This window comes from Lampetra fluviatilis, chromosome 15 (assembly GCF_964198595.1).
Source record: "Lampetra fluviatilis chromosome 15, kcLamFluv1.1, whole genome shotgun sequence".
NCBI classification, from domain to species: Eukaryota; Metazoa; Chordata; class Hyperoartia; order Petromyzontiformes; family Petromyzontidae; genus Lampetra; species Lampetra fluviatilis.
The window spans coordinates 11074604-11099136 of record NC_136289.1 but is presented as its reverse complement, the minus strand read 5'-3'; the positions used below and the strand labels follow the sequence as shown (position 1 = coordinate 11099136).

Here is a 24533-nt window from a genome sequence, read left to right as displayed (position 1 = left end):
CCGCCTGTACACCGGACCCCCTCCGTCTCCCGGCGAGTTCCGACTATGCGAGGATTGCACAGAGCTACTACAACACACCGTGATGTAACCGACCGGTGAAACTTATGGCACGCGCCCGGCAGTGACCCTTTCACGCCGCATAAACGCGGACGATCGCACGCGCTGCCGCTTTTACCGCCCGGCAGATTTGACGCGCGTCCAGTTGACGCAGGCGCTGCGAAAGGTCCTCGCCGCGTGCGGCGTGGCAACGCAGGTGGACGTGACCTTCGCGCCGACCTTGCCGTTCGGCCCGTCAGTTGGCCCCTAAGTGCGTCCGCCGTGCGATGTTACCCGCTGCGCTCAACCTAGACGGCGGTAAATACAGCACGGAATATAAACAAAAGAACACATCGTACCGTGGTACAGTGCAATCATTTTTCCAGCCCTTTTTTTTGCGTCGATGCGCCGCTGAATGCCGCCCTCCCGTTCCGTGTCGGTTTTGGGGAGCTGTTTGACCGTACTTTGCCGCGCCGGTCGGTGCGGGTTCGGTGGAGTGGAGGGCACAGGGCTCGTTTGAATGTCACTCATGTAAGCCGTGGCGAGCTCGCCAGGTTCACATCGGGCACGTGTGCTCACTATAACCACTGCGGTCACCATTCTGTGTTATCATGACTGTGCATGCGTCTATTCAAAATACAAAGTGTACTGCCCAACAACCCCAAGCGATGTTAATATCCTTTAATTGAGCAACCGGCTGGCAGTGCCGCCACCAGTCTTGCACCGCGATAGCCCAGTAAACGTGCCAACGTTGGGCCAATGTTGGGCCAACGTTGGCACGTGGTTGGAACCGCAAGGCCAACGTTGGTCCAACGACGTTCCGCTTTTACTGGCAATGCGCCTTGCATCCTTAAAACGTGCTTTTAAAAAAATGCACAAATTTTCATTTAAATGACCACAGCTGAATTACAATACAAGCTTGCCATTATTCAAACGTACGAGAAAAAACAACGAAAACATTCTTGCGACAACATGCCCTCCGTACGTACACATGTACTGTATTTCGCAGCGCTCCATCAGTCGTTGGGCAAAGCTTCCTTTCAAACACGCACGGGCGGCTCTTTGCTTTGGCATCTCTGAAATTACGTCCGCGCGCCGCATACCTCCGTGGTAAAAAACAACAGCCCCAAGTCGTGCACCGTTGTGCCGCTCACCGTCCTCCACCCCCACGCCCTCGTCAAGACGATGTGGCTCATAACACAGTGTGCGTTCGCTCGTCTCCACCCCCCCATGCGCTCCACCAGCCATCTGCCCAACAGGCTCCCAAGTGGCCAGTGATGAGAGGCTGGGATTTTTTTCAGTTTTTCTCCATCACTGTATTTTTCAGAGATGCTGCCGTGATGCAACGCGTTTTCGAGCACGCTGCGGAGACTCGCGATCCAAAGGTCGCCGTTGCCATTCGACCCACGCCCGTTTGCGTTTTACATTCGGTCTCCCCAAGTCCGCCCCCGGTAACCGTGGAACGTTAGGGGTTAACGTTTGGCACCGACGGCTCCTACCATGTGCCGACAACGTTGCACGTTTACTGGGCCTGCCTCCGTCCACCCAGCAGCCGGAGTAGACGGCAGTTAGATGAGTGGACGGTCGCTTGTGGCGGGCGGAGTAAAGTGTGGGGTCACTGCCCCCTGTTCCAAGACTCGTGGTCAACGTGAAAGAGTAGGCCAAATACGACCTAGAGGGGGCTCTCGTGAACTCCCCTTCTTGCGGAGGCCCTTCCGCCAGCGGTAGCGTGAGCCGAGAAATTTAAGGGCTGCGCCTTTTTATTCTGACGCTATTTCATTGCACAAGTCGGTGCTTTACCGCACGAGTGGGCTAGCCCGTTCTTCGGAGCCGGGTGACATGACACGCATGACGCTCACGCGACCGATGTCACACGTTCTCTACTCACTCGCCGGAACCTTCACCATACCAGCCACCGGTGTATGCTACATAGTAGGAAGCCTCACTGATATTCAATGGCTCCCTGCACCGCCGCACACCAACACACACCCTCCTCCTCATGGCATGCACCTATCCAAAGGATCACGGCATTTCTGATACGGGGCTGCAGGAAAATCGTGTAACGTGCCGGGCTATGACAGGACGTACCGCATTCCGAACGGGAGCGTGGGTTCACGTCGCGGCACGTAAACCACTGCGACACCACTGGACACCACCCTATGTCAGTTTCATGGAACACATACAAGGGGACGTACGCCAAAAGTGAAAAACAAAAGCTGAAAAGTGCACGCGGAATCATTTGGAGAGGAACATGCTTGGAATTACGCCGAGAGAGTGGGGGAAAAAAGAACACGTGGATCGGAGAATGCACGCAACCGAGAGGCGTCGTGTTGACCGCTGGGGACACGTCACTTAGAGTGGACTTTGGCCGGTGGTCACGACGAATGAACGGAGTGGCGACCGAAGGAGGGAAACGCACACGAGAGGACATCCGCTGCTTAGGTAGAGGGATGAAATCAGTTCGCGTGCAGGTCCTCGGTGGATTATTGCATCGCAGGATCATCGGAGGTGGTTGGCGGCTTGGTGAAGCCTTCACCCAGCAGTGGATTGACCTGAGCTCGCGATAACGATGACTTCAATACAAATAAATTTCTGCACTGTACAACACGGCTTCGGTATATCTTTACGTGAGTTTTATGCGATGTATATTAAAAAAATCCACTTGTCAACATCCCGTGCAGGGCAAGTACACATCAATCTCACCACTCATGTTAGGTGTGGTCGGCAAATGAACTCAAGTCACATGGTTCAAGATCGCAGTGTGCTCAATCGCTGTGCCACCGCTACCCCCAAGCTTTCTTATACAGCGCACTAAATACCTATTTTATTTTCCTCCTTCCCCGAGCACAATGGTGTTGCTGGTGTGTGTATTTTTCTGCAAGCCGCGCGGGTATTGATTATACGGGGGCTACAGTTTCAAGCCGTGCCCCTTCGCTGCGACAGCAACATCCCAACTATGGGAAGGCGACACTCTCACAGGTCACTTGTGTGGCCGTGCCTGTGTAAAGAGCACTCTCGGGTTAGCAGGCAGTAACCGCCCCCCCCTCTGCCCCCCCCCCCCCCACATTGACGGTAATGGAACAAAAAAATTGTACCCCACCGCACGCACAAAGCCCGATGGTTCTCACCGCACTCTCCGTGTACGCACAAGCAAATGTAACAGCCCAACGGACCATATCGCTGAGGATATGCCCGGTCCTCCAAAGAGCTCAGAAGCCTCAAGCGGGTCTGAGATAGGCTGGTGCTTGGACAGGTAGGTGAGCACCGTGCACACACAGGTTGTCAGAGGGCCCTGGGGGGCAAGCTGTTGAGAAGTGGCAGGCAGTGCAGCAAAAATCCATTATTGTGTCGTGTGGTCCAGATGTCTTGTGAACCCCAATTCATTGACCCCTAAAAAAAATTCTCCTTTGTTTTTTTTAAATAAACACAACATCTGGACCGCCCTGTACCAACCCGCACTGCCCAGCTGATGGGGAGTACTGCGGGGCAAAATAACCACCATGAACCACACACGGCATGGACAGGCCCTCGTCAAGCAGTGGCTTGACAGAAGCAGTGGCTGCACACACAAATATGCATTCTACGTTTACAGAAGAAGAAAAGAAAAACCACCCGTTACCCGTGATCAAATATTTAAGTGTGCTCCGACAAATATTCCACATTTAGAACCCCGGCCGGCCTGTGTGTGCTCCCATGGGAATCATTTCGGCCGGGAGAGCAACGGCCTTTGAAATGAACACCATAACGGCTTCGTCTGTAGCCACATTCATCACAGCCTCAAGTCCTCAAACCCGATCAGCTGTATTTCACAAAAATTGCAAGGAACGTTTGTGATTACTGTACAGTACAATATTGCAGAGATGCTACAGTGTTTGTTAATGCGTATTGCGTGGGAATTTCAACCCGATTCCAGTCTTCGATTGCACGGTAGTTGAAACACGTGGGGCAAGATTTTGAAATCCCACCCCCCAAATGCCTCTGTCCACCCAGCAAGTTTCAGCGTGTACACCACGGTCAATCGATCAGCAGCAGATCGCGTAAGCTGGGTAAAGTGTGGGTAAGCCAACTCTTTTCCGACACATCCTGGTCATCGTGGAAGAGTAGACCAAATACCTTCGAGAATTCACTCAAGCGGAGGTCTCAGCAATTGCAGCAGCGTCGTTACAGTGTTCCCTCGTTATTCGCGAGGGGCACGTTCCGGAGATGCTTGTGAATTGCAAATTTCACAGTTATTGATATTGGCCTACGAAAAAAATGTAATACACAAATAAGTTATTAAATACATGAAAATTATCACACGACATCTCTTTATCGCATTACTTTCTCTCTCATCACTTTCTCTCGAGATGCAGTTGTGTAGAGTTCCAGATGCGATGCGCGGATAGCCAAACTCGAGGGAATGCTGTATTAATTAGTTACGGTAATTTACAGAGACGCCGTTCAGAACGCCGCCACCACATGCCTGACGAAATGTGGTGGCCTCGCTACATAATCGCAGGTGACAGCAAACTGCAGGTTATATCATAACTCTATCTCATCACTTGATCTCATGACTTTCTCTATCTCTCTCTCGATGAAGTCGTGTAGAGAGTTCCAGGTGCGATTTGCAGATAGCCAAAATCGCGAATAGCAAGCTCGTCAATAAAGGGGGAATACTGCATTAATTAGTTATAGAAATTTACAAAGACGCCATTCAGACCACCGCCACCACCACCACATGACTAAATGCAGGACTCGCGTCAGCCACACCGTCATCGCAGGTGCGAGAAAACAAACGTCAGGGGTGCATGGAATTTCGGGTCTTAAATTACATCGAATTGAGCCATGTGTACAAACACAATGCCCCGTGGTTCGCTTAGTTTACGCGGAGAAAATTCTCCGGCAATAAACAGGCCTGGGATTCACTTCGAGACGAGAGCTCAGCTGCACTTTGTCTTAACCTCGACAAAAAGACCCTTTGCTTGTTAGTTCTAGCCGCACACGTGGACGTTACATTTTGGGTTAGATAACCCCTCCCAAAAAAAAAGCCTGTATTGTGGATGATATTGGTCGCGAAGGCCTACGTGTGGAATTGGAAACTCGTTTGCGGAGAATCGCTTTTTATTATTACACGCTTTCTATTAACTCACTCTGTTGTTGTTGTCGTATCCTCAAATCTTGTAACTCAGTTTGAACCCACTTCCCAATGTGGTATCGACTGCAAACTTGGTATACTTATGTCATACTGATGATACTACTATATTCTATCTTTAAAAATGACAAATCTTATTTAAACAATCCTTTTACACGCTTTCTATTAATTCTAGATTTGAAGCTTTCGTGACTGCAAGGAATCATCTTCTTAGGTTTTTTCGGTAAAGTCACGTAGGTAAAACATCAAAATGAATGAAAATAAAATAAAATAAAATAAAAATTCACGACGTTTCGGAGGCAACACAAGTCTCCGTCATCAGGTGGGACCGTCACAGCCAGATTAGCTGCATCAATCTGGCTGTGACGGTCCCACCTGATGACGAAGACTTGTGTTGCCTCCGAAACGTCGTGAATTTTGATTTGATTTTATTTTCATTCATTTTGATGTTTTACCTACGTGACTTTACGGAAAAAACCTAAGAAGATGCTTTCTATTAACTCACTCTGTTGTTGTTGTCGTATCCTCAAATCTTGTAACTCAATTTTAACCCACTTCCCAATGTAGCATCGACTGCAAACGTGGTATACTTATGTCATACTGATGACAATACTATATTCTATCATAAAAATACATTTTTAAACCATCTTTTTTCTATGTTATGTTTCGGGCTTGGGTCTAATTGTCCACGCTCAACTGACGTTGGCTGTAAATGACCAAGGTCCCTTACGTTATTGAAAGCTTCGGGGCCACATCCTAGAGTCGTGGAGTTCTCCCATTACTAGTAGGGTACATTTCATTAAAGCGTGTTTTAAAATAAGTATTTTTAAAATATTACTTATTCTGTGTTTAGTTTGTTGCCCTTCCCCCGCCGCCGTCGCCACAACCTCCGATGAGCACCGGTTGGCTACGTACGGCGCGAAAGAAGTTCAACTTACATACTTACACAAATACGAATGGGCCACAGGCTCAAGCCAGAAACAGGGTCCCCCCTCCATGCCTGGACGTACACCACTGGTGCTTTTTGACAGTTTCCCTGCATTAGGTCACCGGCCAATTTTAAACGTGTGAAATCGTTGCTGTTGGTGTTGTGCAATGTCCAAATCTCATCCACGGCATCTCCCTTCCCTGCCAGGACCTCTGATGGACGTGCTACGAAGAAGGTTCCATGAAAGCCAAAAACGTCACCTTGTGTTTTCACATTTGCTCTTTTATTAATTCACAAACAAAAATAAATAAATGCAGCACGGCTAAAAAAAAATATTTTACCACGGCTGCTGATCACGGGCACAAAGCAAGCTTATATAACAAGTAGAAAGAACCAAAACTATGAATCCCTGCAGTCACGAAAAGCTTGGTATCGAAACTTATATAACAACTTTGGCGAAGCTCAAGGAGAGGTTGCTTGTGACTCGCCAATGTACAGGGCGGTCCAGATGTCTTGTGACCCCCATTTTTTTCTCTATGTATTTAATATTCTTGCGCATGTCAATGCGGGCGTGAAAATAGAAACGGATAAGCCAAGTAGCAAAAAAACATGCAAGGGGTCAATTAATTGTGGGGGTTGGGGGGCAGGTCACAAGACATCTGGACCACCCTGTACTGTATGCATGGTGAACTTATTTCGCAGTCCTCAACATTGGTGGAGGAATTGATGAGTTGAAGTGCATCGGAACACAGTAACCATGGGAGCAAGCGGAGCAGGAATATAATTAAATAACAATACATCTACATAAACAAATGCATTCAACGTACTGTATACTCTAAAAATAAGCAACTGCGTTCTTGTAGGGGTGTCCTAAGATCAGCCACCACTTGCAATGTCTATGCATGTTGAACTTCTTTCGCACCGTACGTAGCCAACCGTGATAATCTGAAGTGCGTGGGAAAGACAACAAGCTAAACACAAAAAGCAGTTGTCAAGAAAATGAGTTTTCATCATCTCCCTGTGCAGGCTTAAACACAACACTAAACATGTCTCCTGCTTCCCTTACTACAATTAACCACACCATCTCTCTCTCTCTCTCATACGTTAACAACCCCAATTTACCACTGTCTAAAGTACAACGTATGGACTGCACCTATAATGTTACAGGAATTACTTTCAACTAAATCTTGACTGAAAGTTTACGTGACTGCAGGAATTCATTCATATTATTGGGTCTTTCGGTAAAGCTACGTAGATAAGTTCAAAGAAAATAGCAAAAAATAACTAAAACATTTTTTTTTTAACCTATCTACGTGACTTTACCGAAAGACCCAAGAATACACTTTTAACTATAATTTTTTTTTATATCACAGCTAATGTGTTTGAGCATGGATCAAGCATCGGTCAGGCTTTGGATCCTTAAAAATCGGTCAATTCCCGTTCAATCGTTAAAAATACCGTCTCATACCTGTCAACCCCTTATCAGCAGTGCCCTACCTTATTACAGACTAAGTCAGACCTTACCGGTCACCCCGTGCCCTTATAAATCTCAACGTTCATCCTACAAAGTCCCATCACAAGGGAGAAACACAAATTAGATGAAAACTATATTTTTTAAAAATGTGCCTGTATTGAAACGGCTGTACGCCATATGGACCTGAAAACTCAATTTCCCTGTGCAAGAATATGGGGTAAACCGTGTGGATTGGCAGCTTTTACTCTTTGGTTCTTTCGGTAAAGTCACATAGAAAGAAAATAAATGTAATAGTTTTTTTTTATTTAAATAAAATAAACTATTAAATTTATTTTCTTTCTACGTGAAAATAAATGTAATAGTTTTTTTTATTTAAATAAAATAAACTATTAAATACATTTTCTTTCTACGTGACTTTACCGAAAGAACTAATGAGTAATTCCTCAAGTCACAAAAGCTCCAAATCCAGCTATGCAATTCCCCATGAGCTGCTGCTTCTTCTTATGGATTAAAGGCCGAGGTCACGCGCCACACCTTCGTGGCACACAAGGCAAAGGAAACCCCGGGAATTATATATACCGCGTGCCAACGTTCACCCAACGTCACGGGCATGTCAGGTGAGCGGGCCACAAAGTTCAACACTCGAATACGGCCGCGGCTTTGAAAGGTCTGTCGAAAATTGATGAGAACGTTGATGCATAACACGTATACAGGGTGGTCCAGATATCTTGTAACCCTCAATTAATTGAGCCCTAACATCTCCCATCCCCCTTCGCTTAGCCATTTCTATAAGAATAAAGCTTACTTTTGAAAAAAATATTAGGTTTTTAGATAATTAAATGGGGGGGGGGGGTCACGAGACATCTGGACCATCCTGTGCTATGCGGCAGTACAAATCGGCTGGGATACTTTGCTGAAAGAGGGGGGGCTATTGTACTCTCATTGCCAGCCTTATGTGGGGAAAAAAAAAAACACATTAAAGCATCCTGTGAAATTCATTGCTAGCCACATTCGTTGTTTGCATTGCAGTGCCCGTGAAAGATCAGAGCCATTACCGCACACGTTACAAATTAACGAACAAAAAATAGGCCTGTCTCAGTGTGCCGCTGCCTTTTGCATGGACTGGATGTACGTTGAACTTCTTTCGCACCATACGCATCCAACCACGCTAAATCGGAGGTGCGGGGGGGGGGAACAACAAGAAACTAAGCACAAAAAGCAGTTCTAAACAAATGCGTTTTCAATCTAGATTTCAAAGTGCATAGCTCCCAGTAGCTTCCTAATAGCCTTGCCTGAGGACCGCGGTTTCTCAAGACTAAACTACAGCGCAGTGCTCGCGGATAATAACGGCGGGCAACCTCTCCAAACAGATTCGCTGCCGCCAGTGTATACCCACGACAACAAGTTCCACCAACAAACCATCCTCTTTATTGAAATTATATCCTCCTACACGGATCAAAATGTTGCACAGCGATGACAACTAAAGCATCAGTGTGATAAAAACAAAAATCACCGACGGGGGAAATTAACCTTTGATGCATTGCCACTGAGACTCTTCTACGGTGCGACGGTTAATGAGTGGACTTTGCAATCCTAAGGTTAGATTTCATCTCATGCCCCCTGTGTTCACCCTATAATTGGGTACACCGCAGTTATACAACGAGGACGTCCAGAACAACAACTCATTCGATATCCAAACATCAGCAATTCGTGGCTTTCACATTCCACGAAGACACTGCTTTCACCAACACATCAACCGCATCAGAACATCAACAGCATGCCGATGCGCAACATCCCCTAACGTGAACGGTAAATTAAAAACACGAGGCACGGAGCGATTGTGGCCACGCAACCCAAACGATGGTGCCACATTGTGAGTAAACCACTTGAATCTGCGCTCCTTCAACGGAGGAGGAATAGCAAAACGACATCGCCTCTCTCCTGAAGCCCTCTCGTGGCTCGCACGCCTCGGCATTGACATTACGCTTCCTCGACACACTGCCGTACTCAAGAACAGAATATAACTTGAAGGACAGGTGACGTGTGGTGGGGTAAAGTGTGAGTACGTCCACCCTTTTCCAGCACCTTCGGTCATCATGGAAGAGTAGGCCAAAATGTCACTCTAGAGCAGCGTTCTTCACCAAGCCTCCCCTTCACAGGGCCGTCGCGCTAAAATCGGGCTGCTGTTAGTGGAGATTGTGTTTCCCCACCTCCTCCGTCCGGCGATCGACGTTTCGTGCCGGGCTCGCGTTGAGATGTTGTTATTTTTTTTTAAACGTAAAGAGGTCAAGGAAGAGGCACGCGTTCCGTACGTGCGCATACAGATTAGCCGATCGTTGTGTATTCATGTCCCTTCCCTGACACTTCTTGACTCGAGTGAGGCTGGAAACTTTCACCGATGTGACAAAAACCACTGACGGAAGTCCAAACACGGGTTTCCCACACGTGCAGTTGCAACACCGATTCATCGATCTATCAATTTAACTCCATTATTACGCTCACAGTGCGTCCCAATTGTTCGTCCTATTTACGATTTTGTGGAAATGATATGCTTAATGTTACACGCCTAGGCTCGTGGGGCGAGCAAAACTGTAACAATGATACAGAAAAAGAGAGAGAGAGAGACAAAAGCAAGGGAAACATTTTAACAACAACAAAAAATTATTTCGTTAATCAAATTGCTTTCTATATCATGGCACTTCAAATTTCCGAGGCCGGGTTTGGGGGGGGAGGGGATGGTTATTACTCAGCATGCAGCCGTATGAAGACAGGACAGTGAATACGCCCCAACAGCTCAATACATTTAAATGATCGAATTTAACGGACCGCCCACCACCACCACCACACCTTCGTCGGAGGAATGCGTCTGTAATGAATGCAAGTCACCAAGGTGACCAGCGCAATACCAATATCCGGCTTCTTACCGGCTGCAGAGCCTCAGCCATCCGCTTGACAGCTAACACAGCCCCATCAGTGAGTGTGTCTCATTCCCAACACCCCACCCCCCACCACCATGGTACGGCTCGGGTCTCACACCACTGGCAGTGCAGACACAACACACATCCATATCGTTCACCCCCCCCCCACCGCCCATGTGATTATCATTTGTGCAGCAACAAATGCATTCTGGCTACGGCCTCCCAAAGTATTACGGGAGGTGGTTTTGTGTCCACCGCCAACACTTAAGAGCGGCGGTGATCCTCATGGATTTCCAATGGATTTCCAAAAAGCGAGCTGCTATTTTTTTCTCTGGAACGAAACAAATCCGGGCGGGCCAGGCGTGGCTTAGCCCGCTGATTGATTTATACTGCCCACTCGCTCTTTCACCTTCTGAGTGGCTCTGGATGACGAATAATTATCCAGCACACGCGCGTTGGCCCTAAATACGTTCGGCCGCTAATCCGCGCACAGCCAAACTCTTTGTGGCAGGCCCATGACGAGGCATGGTAAGCCACTTTGAAACACTGGCAAGTGGGCTTTCATCAGCATGTAAACAATCCATGGGCAGATCCAAAAGCCTTTCACTTGCCGCACGGCGAGACTCCCGACGGATGGAACGCTTCTGAGTAATTGGCATTTTCTAAAATACACTCTCAGCCTGTTCCCTGCTATCTGCAAGTCCTTCACATAGAAGCGGCGGATAGGTTTGATCGACAATTGATGATATCCGCTGGACGGATACAACTGGATGATGCATGCGAGTAGGCGTACCCGTGGGGCAGTTATTGAAGGTGGACTGAGATAGAAATTAAGAAATACAGAAGTGGATAAGAGCAGGTTTTTCAGTGCTGTTATAAAACTGAACGTAATAATAACACAAAGGTGCATGCTTGAAATTGCACTTTAAGAAAAAAGAACATGTGGATCAGGAAACACACGCAGAAAGTAAAATTACAACTATTTAAATTTTACCATATAAGGCCGACTGAGGTATAAAGCGCTTTTTCAGAAGTGACCTGGCCACAAATGATCGCGAAACGAAGTGGCTCATCATGTGGAATCTTACATGAGACCAATACTCGAAACGCATGATTCTAAACGTGGAGGGAATAACAGGACGATCCGGACAAAAATCCACACGACCACGGGGAGAGCATGCAAACTCCAAATATACAGGCGTCAGGGTAGGGATCGAACCCACAAACTCGTGCATACCAGGCGAGATAGTTCACATCTCCCCACCGAGATGTTCAAGTGGGCTTGGGCAGGACACGTCACTTCGAGGGGATGAAGGCCGGTGGTCACGACTATTGACGGAGTGGCGACCAAATGAGGGCGACGCACCCAAGAGGACATCCGCTGCTTAGGTGAGAACGATAAAACCATCTCGTGTGCAGGAGCTCGACGAACTGTGAGGGATGGCGACACTCTGGGGAGGCCTTCGTCCAGTATTGGATCGGTGATGACTAATGATGATGATGATGTTCATTTGCAGACATTCCTTGAGGCAAATTTGTATTCGAAGATGTAACTGGACTGTTGAACACGTAGGCTTTCACGACCAGTATTATTCATAATAAAGGTTTTCGGGTTAGATCGCGTTATTATAAATGTGTCGCAACCCTCCACCACCCGACACGGCCAATCAGTAAAAAATGAGTCACGTTCACTACTTTAGCCCACCGGTGTGTTGAAGAGTGAATCCACAACATTTACAGTTTTTGAGTACTGTGACGTTTCGCTGGTAATTACATCCAGCATCTTCGGGCGATTTCTGGCAATGCTGGGTGTCATTACCAGCGAAACGTCGTATTCAAATTCTAAATGTTGTGGATTCACTCTTCAAACACACCGGTGGGCTGAAGAAGTAACTAATTGGCGTTTTGTTAACCTGACACATTTTTTTACTGATTGGCCATGTCGGGTGGTGGAGGGTTGAAACACATTTGTAATAACGCGATCTAACACAAAAACCTTTATTATGAATGATGTAACTGGACTGCCAGTGCAAAAGCAAACACGAGAAAGAATGGCATGTAATATAACACTGCTGAAATTCAAGTGCAACAAAAATTTTTACACTATAAAAATAAACACCGTATTGAATTACGCAGAGACCTGTGAGATTCGCCTACAGCAGTTGATGTCATTATACCCTGCGAGTCAGAGCGAACAATCGCGTGTTACAAAAACTAACTCTCAGATTTGTCACAACAACCTTGCAGAAGCATGGGGATGTTTCAAACTTCGGTTTAACGAACGTTTGAAGCGGTTTCCTTTTTCTCTCTCTCTCTTGGCACGAGTTTCTATATTTGTCAAACTGAAGGGAATTGGCTTCGGCGCGTTCTGGTAAATTCCACCGGCAAAGCCTGTTGATAACGGTGACATTTTCGTATCTGTGCAATGCTGACATATCACAAAATTGTATTGCCCATGTGGTTTGGTTTTTTGTATCCCATCATGGTGGAATACGTGCGTTTGATCGCCCACAAATGTACTGCATGGAGACAAACTAAAAAGGTCAACGGGCCATCGAAGATCATGTTGCTGATTCCGCCAAACTTTAACACTTCTCTCTTTCTGCCAGATCCTCAAGTTGTCGCAAAGTTGACACCCAACCCTCCTCAAAACCAATCCCTTGTCCTCGTCTTCGAAGGTGGGGGAACATCGCCAGTAAAAGTAGCCTGTTGATAATTCGAATTAACGAAGAGCCCTTGGGCACCCCTTCACCAACCCGCACTGACCAGCGTGGAGAAGTATAGTCAAACAACCCCCACGTCCGGTGCGGCATGGCGAGGCCTTCATCCAGCATTGGATTGACAAAGGGCTGTAAATTATTATTATTACACTGGTCAACAAAAAAAACATTTTTTTCTGGCCTGAACTTTTGCAGCTGTTTTAGACTAATTTCTGGGTGCTGATTCCAAATCTGATCTCAGATTTGCTCTATCACATCTCATTTTATGACATCACAACAGAGTTGGTTGCTCACTGGGTAACCACAGCAACACCAAAAGTATTCAGTCTCCTGTCGTACTAAAGACATCGCAAAAGATCAGTGGATTGATTGGTAACCATAGCAAAATGAAAGGTATTGGGGATGAATAACCACATGTCTAGCAAATTATTGTACTATATTAGGAAAAAATAGTTTTGCTGGCTGGCTGGCTGACTGGCGCACGGATGTCATCCACTTCCCACGGCGCTGAGCTAGGTTCGTGCCTCGCACTGACGTGAACGCCTCCCGCACTCGACCCCACTCTCCGCCTTGGCCATGTAAACCGCGCAAACGCACGGGCAGTGGGAGTATTCCTTGAAAACCTTTCCACCTGTTTGAAAAATCACGACGGGTTCAATACACACGGCGTTGCGTATTGTGCCTGACCTCTGCAGCTACCGGAGGTTAAAAGGCATCGTGCCGGACGGGTGATAATGAGGCTGGCGTTACTTGTCAACGACCTACGATCCTCGCAGCTGGACAAACGCTCTCCCGCCGGCGACGTTTAGTCCCCAGAGATCGGGTGGGCAGGCGGGCGAGAAACAGAATGTGCGCGATTGTAAAACGCAGCGTCGGGTGAAAATGAGCGCCGATTGATGCTGCTGCTGCTGGTGGCGGTGGTGGTGAGTTCTGGCCTTCATAGGTGCTCGCTAAAAGCACTTGCCCCGACCGTTAAGGCTATACGGGGGGGGGGAGCTTTGTCTTTGGTGGCGGTGATGCTGCCACGTCCATCCGTGCGGCCCCTGCCGTTAATGCGCCACTTAAAAGCGATGGGTGGATGTGCGTTTTTAGAAATGAGAGGTGGGGGGGTGGGTGGGAAAAAAACACGCAATTAAAGAGTTTTCGGATTGCCACATTTTCTGATTGCGTACTTTCGGGCGGGTATCTTCGGGTTTGTGGGGGAGAGTAAATTTGCGCTCACGAACGTGCTCGGAGGGATCTCGGCTCTCACAATTGCGCGTCAAGATAGAGAGTGGCCATGGTGCACGCATGAAAACAAAGGCGTGTTCCGACAAGCTGAGCCACAATAAAAAAAACGCCGACTATAACGCGCGGCGGCGATCCGATCCCCTGCCCCAACCACTACCAAACGGCCGCAGCAGCAGTTTTTGACTGCGTCGATGATGGCATCGCGTTTGAAACGCTAATTACGAGAGAGAAAAATACGCACACACGCGCGCGCACGCACCCCCGATTGAATTGTGAGCGCAACTTTAAAAGAAAAACGCAGTGCGCATCCGAAACCGTGGAACGAGTTGCGATTATTCGTTCGTCTGCGAGTTGAAAGAAATACTTTGAAGGCGACGGAGGAGCGGTAACAACAACATGGGGATCTTTTTTGAACATACATGAGCAGTAGCAACGACGGTTCAAAGGGTTTCGACTGCATGGCAATGTTGGGTCCCTGACACTGCACGTTTACTGGCCTGGTAGTACCTGCCCTTGCGGTTTTAAAAGCAAATAAATACAGCGAAAAAAAACCTCACCAATTTAGCAGGGTGGGTAACAGTTGTGCACGACTGAAACACTGGAACGGGTTGCAAATGCTCGTCATGCGAGTCAATTTTAATCAAGAATCGCAGAGATGCCAGATAACGTACCGTACGGTACTTGAAAACATCCATCACCCCAACGGAACTAGGACTCGCAATGCAGCTTGCGTCTCTTAATAATAAAACACTCTCACCACCTCGCCGGGGACACATTAAAAACATAAAGCAAAGAATCATAGTGAGCCTCTACGGGCCTCTCCTTAGAACGGAATGCTCCTAGAATTATGAATCTTAACACATACAATGCTGGGGGCAATAAATAGCGGAAAGAGCGAATACAATTTACATTAAACCACCATGCATCCTTGCTACTGGTGCACACAGGCAAATCTTTTATTTATATCATAAATAACCAATAAACTTCGGCACTACTGGCACATCACAGAGGGAGCTCTGAGCATGCAAACCACGGGGTGAAAATTTGTTAAAATGTGTTCCACATTCCAGCAGCAAGAAGAGGTGAAAGCGATCGGCGCTGCTTGCTTGGGTGTGAGATTATTGTGCAAAGGTTTTTCCCATTGAACTCCTCCCAAAAAATACATAACATACATCAACATCCACCAATAACCATGTCTCTACTCTGTAAGATTTTATTTTTTTACCAGATGTTTACTGAGCTGTATAGGTATTTTCCAGAAGCGACCAGGCCACAAATGATAGTTCAACAAAGTGGCTTATCATCACGTGGAAATGTATTGCAGCCAAATACTCAAATACATGTTTTTAAATGTGGAGGGGAAAAATGGAGAAAAATCCACGCAACCACGGGGAGAAAATGCAAACTCCAAATATACAGGCGTTTGGGGTCGAGGTTCAACCCACTAGTTCCTGTATACCAGGCAAGATAGTTAACATCTCACCACAAAGATATGAGGTAAAAGTGCAGCCCTGCAATTACTTGCTTTTGCAACTTTTGATGGGAAGGGCCTCCATTCGAGTGCGCTCTTAAAGAGCCGCTGCAGCGAGTGTTTGGCCTATTCTTCGACGCTGGCCAGATGTCTAAGGAAGTGGTGGGAATACCCGCACTCTTAGCGAGGCTAAGATACTTTCACTCATGGAGAAACATTGTTTGCGGGCCGTTTCAAAGTGGTCCACCTCGTGTGGCTGTAGGCCTGTATGAAATGAAGTTGTGGGTCACATCCGGCCCATGGGTTTGTAGGTTCCACACCCCTGCCCCAACACAAAGAAAGAACAAAATCCATAGCATAGACAGAACACAGTCCCTTCTAGCTTTTTATGCTCATGTAAGATTCATGATTAGCCTCATTCATCGCCTCACTGGTACTTGAAGGGCTTCTGGTATATGACCACACAGGAAAACCACAGGCATATTTTCTCTAGCTTGTTAGAACTCAACATGTCTGGCTTCAAACCCATTAGTCATGGCCACGTTGAGGAATCTGGTGCCTAGAACATGGGCAAACTGCACTTACTGCGTTATAATGTAAGGGGTTTTGGCAATTTCACAGAACGGAAATAAACGCTCGCAAATAAACGCTCGCAAGTTTTCAGCAACACTGTGAATGCAAGAATGGTAGGGCGTAGGAGCAGACTGAAAACGACCGTGACTGCGGTATATTATTTGTGATTTGCATCGGTTTACAGTACAGTAAATCATACTCCTTAATAATTTTACACTTCTTATTTTGCATGGTGAGATGTTGATCAGCACAATTCACATGTTGTTCAAGTCAAGCTTGGTGAGTGAGCCAGTGGATAGCCGCTGGCGTAGCCTTACGTATATCTGAATTCTGGCAGCAAATGATCGAAGCAGGCAGTAGTGTACATACAATCCACGGTTTGAGAAAATAATCACATGGAGATTCACAGACTTCCATAGACACCCATAGACTCGCATAGAGACCCATAGACTTCCAGAGACCCATAGACTCCAATGAGACCCGTAGCCTTCCATAGAGACCCATAAGACTTGCAAAGAGACCGGTAGCCTTTCACAGAGACCCACAGACTGACTCAAAAACCCAAAGACTTAAAATACAGGAACGAGCAGTGGTGTTACCATGTTGCCCACGGTTTGAGATCGGTAGCCGCAGTTGCACTGTGGGCTATGTGAAATGAGTGTGGAGCCAAACACCCATTCAGGATATCGTCAAAACATCCAAGAGCAGGACCCGATTACACACCTTAGCATACAACTATAAAGCCAGTGCGTTAATTATACACCTTTACTGTCCAACACATTTTTTTCTAACCTACACTTATCCAAACCGATAATAGGCACGAGTGTTCAAGTTTGTCTGGCCAAAGGGAACAGAATCAAACAGTCTGACGACCTCGCGACCCTCTGCACCGTGACACTGAGGCTAAGTAACCCCATCCGCATTCACAAAAGTGCTCCTTGGGGTAATGCGATATGCAGCAGGCGGATAGTTGGTGTGTGTGGGGGGGGGCTGCCCACGCCGACGACAGGAGAAGGCTTGCCGCTTTGCTGCAAGGCTGTGCGGTGCTGAGCCAGTAGATCGAATACCTCCCGAGCCGGCGATGGGGCAGCTGTCACACAAAGCGAGATCAATAATTCATCTCGCAAACCCACGATCCCTTCTTCCCCGCTTACAAAAAAAGAGAGGCCCTCGCTTGTTTGCCTGTCGAGCGCTAGGGAAACACCATGCATGCTGCTCAGATGTCCAAAAAAAAATAATATAATTTTAAAAAAACACAGCGCCATCATTACATTGCTCCGTTCGTTTATAATATGTTTGAAGCATGCAGTGTCCGGGCCGTAATTAAAGTGTTACCCCGTTACCATGCGTGCGCTTCCCTGTCAAGTGACAATTGGAAAATAATTGCATTGCCCAGAATAGATTGCACAGCACTTACCTACCCGTGTGACATAGAATACACACTCTGAATAGTGGCATAGAATACCCACTGTGAATAACAACATAGGCTCGTAAACGTGTATATATGTGTGTACCTTAAGGCTGCATTCACTGGTTGGTTGGATGTTAAAACCAAACACAAATGGAGCGAATAGCTTGCCGTGCGCATTGATGAGCCGATGCTGTGGCCTAGCCATGCCGGTAAATGGCACATTCACGGGCAATTCATAGTCCCCTTATTTTCTTAATTCAAGGCTCAGCTGTGCCTCCAGCTTCAAATGAGTGAGCCAGTGGTGGAAATTCCACATTCCCATGGTGAGCGACGGTTCATGTAAAGGACACGTGGGGCTAATTGCACGACAAGCGGCGCTGCCTCAACAGATGTTGCTCATTTTTTCATTCAGTACGGTACTCTAAAGACCTTACAGTACAGTAAGTACAGTAAGTACAGTAAGGCCTATGACCAATTCAACTGAGCTGGATTGAGCCTGGAAAGTGCAGCGATGGGAAACCACCATGTACGATGCGTTGCATTGATGTACTGCTGTATGTACTTCTATGCTCCCTGCCGTACTTCACTATGACCAGCATAGTGAAGTATGGTCAACATAAGCCCCACGATGCACATGGGTGTGACAAGGACTTCATCCAGCAGTAGATAGTACAGTACTTTTGGGAAGAACAAACTTATGCAATGCAAATTTAAATGTTCTGTAAAGTACATGTCAAACGCATCTTCTCATTGAATGGCAAGCAGAGCTCACGTTATGCCAGCTCATGCAAGCACGTGCCTATTATGTTTCACGTTGCAGGGTGACCAGGCAATTTGTAACATGGGCACAGCTCCATGGGAGCAAAACGACCATTGGAAGACGAGGCAACGACGACTGGACATGGGACGCACAATTCCGGCTGCAAGTGTCCCACCTCTGGGGTCACTGCTGAGTGTGAGTCGGTCGCACGTGCTCAAATTGAGATTCACGATGACCTTCTTGGTTCTTTCGGTAAAGTCACGTAGAATGGAAATAATAAAATAATAAAAATAAAACATAATAAAATACTTACATTTCGATTTAAAGCTTTCGTGACTGCAGGGATTCATCTTCTTGGTTCTTTCGGTAAAGTCACGTAAAATGGAAATAATAAAATAATAAAAATAAAACAAAATAAAATCATTCTCACGACGTTTCGGCCACAACACAAGCGTCAGACTCTGTCTTCTCGACAGACCTGTTCTCCACCTGAGGACGGCTGCTTGCATTGTGGCCGAAACCGTCGTGAGAATTATTTTATTATGTTTTATTTTTATTATTTTATTATTTCCATTCTACGTGACTTTACCGAAAGAACCAAGAAGATGAATCCCTGCAGTCACGAAAGCTTTAAATCGAAATTCACGATGACCGTCGACAAGAGGGCCCAACAATGTCGTCCTTCAGGAACTGCTGATGGGAATTGTTTTTGGTTCTGCACGATGCACACAAAGGCCGGGTGCTTTTTTACGGTCCGCACTTTCTGTGTTTCGTTTGAAACAATTGTGTGCTGCTAGCAATTGCACCGCGCAGCGCACACAGCCAGCTGCGCTGAACTTCAGTGCGGCTGGCAAACACTGATGCATACCTGTCAACCCCTTATCAGTGGCCTACCTTGTTACAGACCAATTCAGAACGTATTGGTTACCCCGTGCCCCTTATACATCTCAACGTTCATCCTACAAAGTCCAATCACAAGGGAGAAACGCAAACAAATAGACACAACACATGTTTTGCCCGTATTGAAACGGCTGTACGCCGTGTAGACCTGAAAACAACTCAACTTCCCTGTACAAGAATTCGGGCAAACCGTATGGGTTGACAGGTATGCTGATGCCATCATATCATGTGAAAGGTGACGGCTTGCCAAGGCATTGAGAGGAGCGAGCACATCCTGTCTGAACCCAGTCGTTTTAGGTCAGCCCCCCGCTTGCCAGTGCTCGTTTTCGCCCGTTATCAAAAATAGAAACTGCAACTTAAGATTTGAGAATGCAGGCGCACACAAGACGGCAGCGGCACTGTGCCAGGCAGCAGGAATCCGGGTTGATTATGCACGGTCATACATAACAGGCAATTGTGGATGACCAATTTGAATTCTTGAAGTGTTCCGTAAGGGACATAAAAGATGACACGTGGGACACAGCCAAGTGTTGTGCTTATTGAAACAAAAATCCTTAAATCACAATTTGGGAATCCCCCTCCTGCTCCTTACTCCCAAGTATTACAGCCCTGAGGTTAGTGGTTTTACTGATAAGAGCAGCACGCTCAATCTGAAGTCCTACATCACTCTTAAGTCTCGAGGTACACGCTTGCAGCAAGTACGATCACTGTCATCATCAGTGAACCAAGTAAGTTGCCACCAGTTGAGCTTGACGTTAAGGTCGGGAGATCACAGGGAAAGCCCGCAACGAGAACAAATATGTGTTCCGTTACTTAAAATGTTTTGTCTACATCCAGGGAAGCCTCACTTGGGTTCCCAGACTGCAGTTTTTCAGAAGGGCCCTGCAATGAGATGCCTGGCCCAATGCCTTTAATGAGTGCGAGTACAAATACTCTACACTAACAAAGTATACTGCAGGTATTGCTATAAAACAATAATTGACAGTACATTGTCAACCCAGTGCTGGATGACGTCCTCCCCTAGCCCTTTAGGTTATGGGGGTTGTTTTGACCATACTTCACCACGCTGGTCAGCACGCACATGTTTGATGCAGGGGGTGGGTTGAGTTCAGACACCATTCCCCTTTGTTGTTTGCCGTGGCTGGAAATACAACTAAGGCGACAGGCCTGCAAATGGCAGCACGCTAACCACTGCGCCACCGCTCCACCAAAGGTGGATACACGGACGATGAGGTCCACCCTAAACAAGGGACGGGTCACGAAAATTATTTGATCATACTCTTTGGTTTTGAAAGCTTCAAATCTAGAATATCTGATCATACTTTGTCCAGCTGGTCATCGGCAACTTGTGCGGCGGTGGAGAGGCAACAGATGTGAAAGCATTCTATGTATGTATGTATGTTGAACTTCTTTCGCACCATACGTCACCAACCGTGCTAATCGGAGGTGCGGGAGAAAGTAGAACACTTTCAGCAAATATTTTCGCTGAAAGTGTTGCTGCACTTGCCCATACAAAGGTTTGCTTCAAAGTAGCCTTCGCAGCAGCCTATAACAAAGCTGGCATGAACCTACGTCAGGCATTCAAGCACTTATATCCAGGCTCAAGCCTGCTTGGCTTCTTAAATCTGACGAGACCGGGCACAGCCCATGTGACTTAGCCAGAGAGAGGCTAACACAAACGGGATTTGCATGTTCGCATTGGCCTTGTTGGCTTGTATTATCTAAATCCGTCGAATCTCCTGACACCACAACACTATGCTTAGTAGACTTGTTACAACTGCTGTGTTGCCAAGACATCACCCCCCCCGCCTCCACCACTCTTCGTCCCATGGAAAGTGTAAGATGTCTACCCTTACCAGGGCTGTTCCAAGTTCATCGTCTTAAAGAAGGGCCCCAACAAACAGAAAACTGTCTTCTTCTTGGTTCTTTCGGTAAAGTCACGTAGAATGGAAATAATAAAATAAAAATCAAACATATTAGAATGGAAAGAATAAAATAATAAAAAATAAAGCATTCAGTAATGTTTTATTTTTATTAATTTATTATTTTTTACTTTCATTATTTTATTATTTTCATTCTACGTGACTTTTCCGAAAGACTCAAGAAGATGAATCCCTGCAGTCACAAAAGCTTTAAATCGAAAAGAAAACTGTCTCTTCATGTTCGGCCACTTTCGTCAATCCACTGCTGGATGAGGAGCAGCCTCCACCCCCCTTCTCCACACATTTGCGAATGGTTGGTGAAAGACAACAACGCCAGCCTATTACGTGGGAAGCATAGGAGTACAGTACAACATGACAACAACGTTCGCTCAGTGCAAGTCGCTCTTGCTGCCCACGTCATCACTAAAGCAACAACGTCAGAGTACAGCACCAGCAGCAGCAGCAGCCTATACTACCTGTTATGCACGATATCCAAACCAGCACAAAATACAAAGATCCACCGTATAGCCTTAACAGACTGTTTGGGTCAAGTGCTGTTAGCAAGCACCACACACAAACACGGTGCAGGCTAAATCTCGACTCAAAGCTTTCGTGACTGCAGGAATTCATATTCTTTGGGTTTGTCGGAAACGTCGAAGAAACGTCGTAGTTTTTTGTTATTCTCTTTGAACCATCTACGTGACTTTACCGACAAGACCCGAAGAATACAACGTTCGCTTAGCTTCGAGATGAACTAACGATCATCATGTTGTATCATTGGCAACGTTTTATCTATATATAACATACACACAGCTGTAAAAGTAGTACCCGTGAACAGATGATCATGCCGAAGCCAGCAACGGACGCTATGTTACGTAACATTGTAACAATACAGTAGTTATTGTTAGAAATAACAATAATACAGTGGTAACGATTTACCAATAACACGATTGCTAAGCACACAGCCCACCCCCCCCCCCCCGTTAGGCCCAAAACGTTAAACGGCCAGGAACAAACGGCACCTTATCAAAGGTGACCTCTTATCTTGTTAAAAAAAAACATGTAACAAGCCAAGAGGTCACGCGTGCATTCAATTGAGCCATGATATCAGAGTTTGTTTCAAAAGCGACGAAGGGGGATGATTACAAAGTCATCGTAACAATGAAATCGGGACAATTGCAATGGTCCCAGGCAGACAAGACAGCGGACACATCCGAGACGGAGACGGAGCGATTACTCGAATTAATACCGTCGTTGTTAAAGATAATTGTCCTTATTTTGTTTAGTTTTATTGCGGTTGTTTTGCAAAGGCCTTCGTCCAGCGGTGGATTGATCATGGCCCAAGACGTTAGCAAGTTAAATGCCCCCACCACCATCACCGTGTGTACATAACGACCACCCATCCACTGTGGCAGTGTAACAACAACAAAGACAGAGCCCCCCACCACCACCACCCTCCGTGTAGCCTGTCACAGACTGTGGGGGGCAAGTGCTGTTAGCGAGAAAGCATCACCACGCCCGGCCGCCTTTGTCTTCCCCGTGGCGATGTGTTTACGCACCGCATCAAGTACTCATTTGAGGCCGAGTCGACCTACGGGTGGTGGGGGTTCTGATCATCGTCACCGGTGTTGTACGGTGATCGAAAACCCGGCTCATGGGTTCGTAGCGCAGCGTGGCGCTGACCACGACACAAACACAGAGCGTGGTGGTGGTGGTGGGGGGGGCAGGTGCTGTTAGCGAGCACCTATTGAGGCCACCTTTCTCTCCCCAGCGCTGCGACACGTCCCAGAAATAAATAATAATAAAAATTAAACAACAAAGCGGTTCGGATTAAATCGATCGCGCCATACCGATTGACGATGACGGCGGCAGCAGCAGCGGCCGTGACCACGAATCGAACCGTCACCCGTCCGCTTCTGTGGCGCAGTGCGCTAACCGCACCGCCACCGCTCCATGTCCCCCACCCCCAACCCCCCCGCGCATGTTACACAAAAGACAAAGATCCCCCGTGTAGCCTTAACAGACTGTAGGGGCAAGTGCTGTTAGCGAGCACCTACGAAGGCCGGCACGGCACACGAAGGGGGTGGGTGGCCAACACCACGCCCGGCCGCCTTTGTCTCCCTAACGACGATGTTTACACATCGCACCGGGTACTCATTTGAGGCTGAGTCGACATAGGGGAGGCCCAGGACGGGTTCAGATAACACCGGTGTTGGCCGTGAGCGGGAATCGAACCCGGGTCGCCAGGTTCGTAGCGCAGCGTAGCGCTAACCGCTGCACCACCGCTCCCCACACGCGCACACGCGCAGACACGACGAGCCACACGGCACCCCACAGATCGTTCCCGAAAACAACGTCGATCGTGGTGTACACTCCGACTTACCCGGGGGGGGGCAGGGCAGGGGTGGTTGGGGGGGGGGTGTGCGTCGCTCCGTGATCGCCAATTCGCGAAAATAAAGCGAGAGTCGGTCGGGAAGAGATCAACGGAAAAGCGCGGAGCGCGTGAAAATGTAGAAGCGCATCTGACTGCGCTCTGCTTAACCACCCAAAGCGGCGACCACCCCCACGACCACCACCACGACCCCCCACAGCAGCGCACGCGTTCCAAGTGCTCTGGGGGGGACGGGGGGGGGGGTTGGGCCACGCCAGCGAGCGCGTGCGTCGTGACATCACAATGCGCGTGCGTCACGACGCACGTGCGGCGTGACGTCTCGACGCACGTGGGGGGTGGGGTGGGGTTGGGTGCCCAGAGAAACATCAATAACGTGGCATTGTTAAAATTCACTCAAGTGTTCGGATCGAACGATTTGTTCGCTCGCGGGGCAATGCATTGTAAGAGGTTCAAGGTTCGAGCATCGAATGTTAAATGTTTACCTTGCGGGGAATGCAGCGGCCTCTAGTGGATGGAGCGGTCGTCTAGGTTATTTGTTTGAAGCAGATTGTAATTTTTACTGGTAGGAACCACCTGGTTCCACCAGCCCACAGGGGATTATTGTGTCCGTCCGTCCGTCGTGAATCCAAAAATGGGAGGGGTGGGGCTGGGTGGAGAGGGGAGGGTG

General features: G+C 47.5%; 1 protein-coding gene across 6 annotated transcripts in view; it reads right to left on the bottom strand.

Annotated features, from left to right (window-relative positions):
* The window catches only part of LOC144936223 (uncharacterized), an 80491-nt gene extending 56404 nt beyond the window's left edge, over nucleotides 1-24087 (bottom strand). For 2 of the 6 annotated variants that reach the window (XM_078863221.1, XM_078863225.1), the window contains exon 1: nucleotides 23325-23395. The gene's annotated coding sequence lies outside the window, so the exon portion shown is untranslated. Of the gene's footprint in view, nucleotides 1-1139; nucleotides 1157-23324; nucleotides 23396-23857 lie in introns of those variants that run through there. The other 4 variants (XM_078863224.1, XM_078863226.1, XM_078863223.1 and 1 more) reach the window with 3 other exon arrangements.
* Nucleotides 24088-24533: the final 446 nt, after the last annotated feature.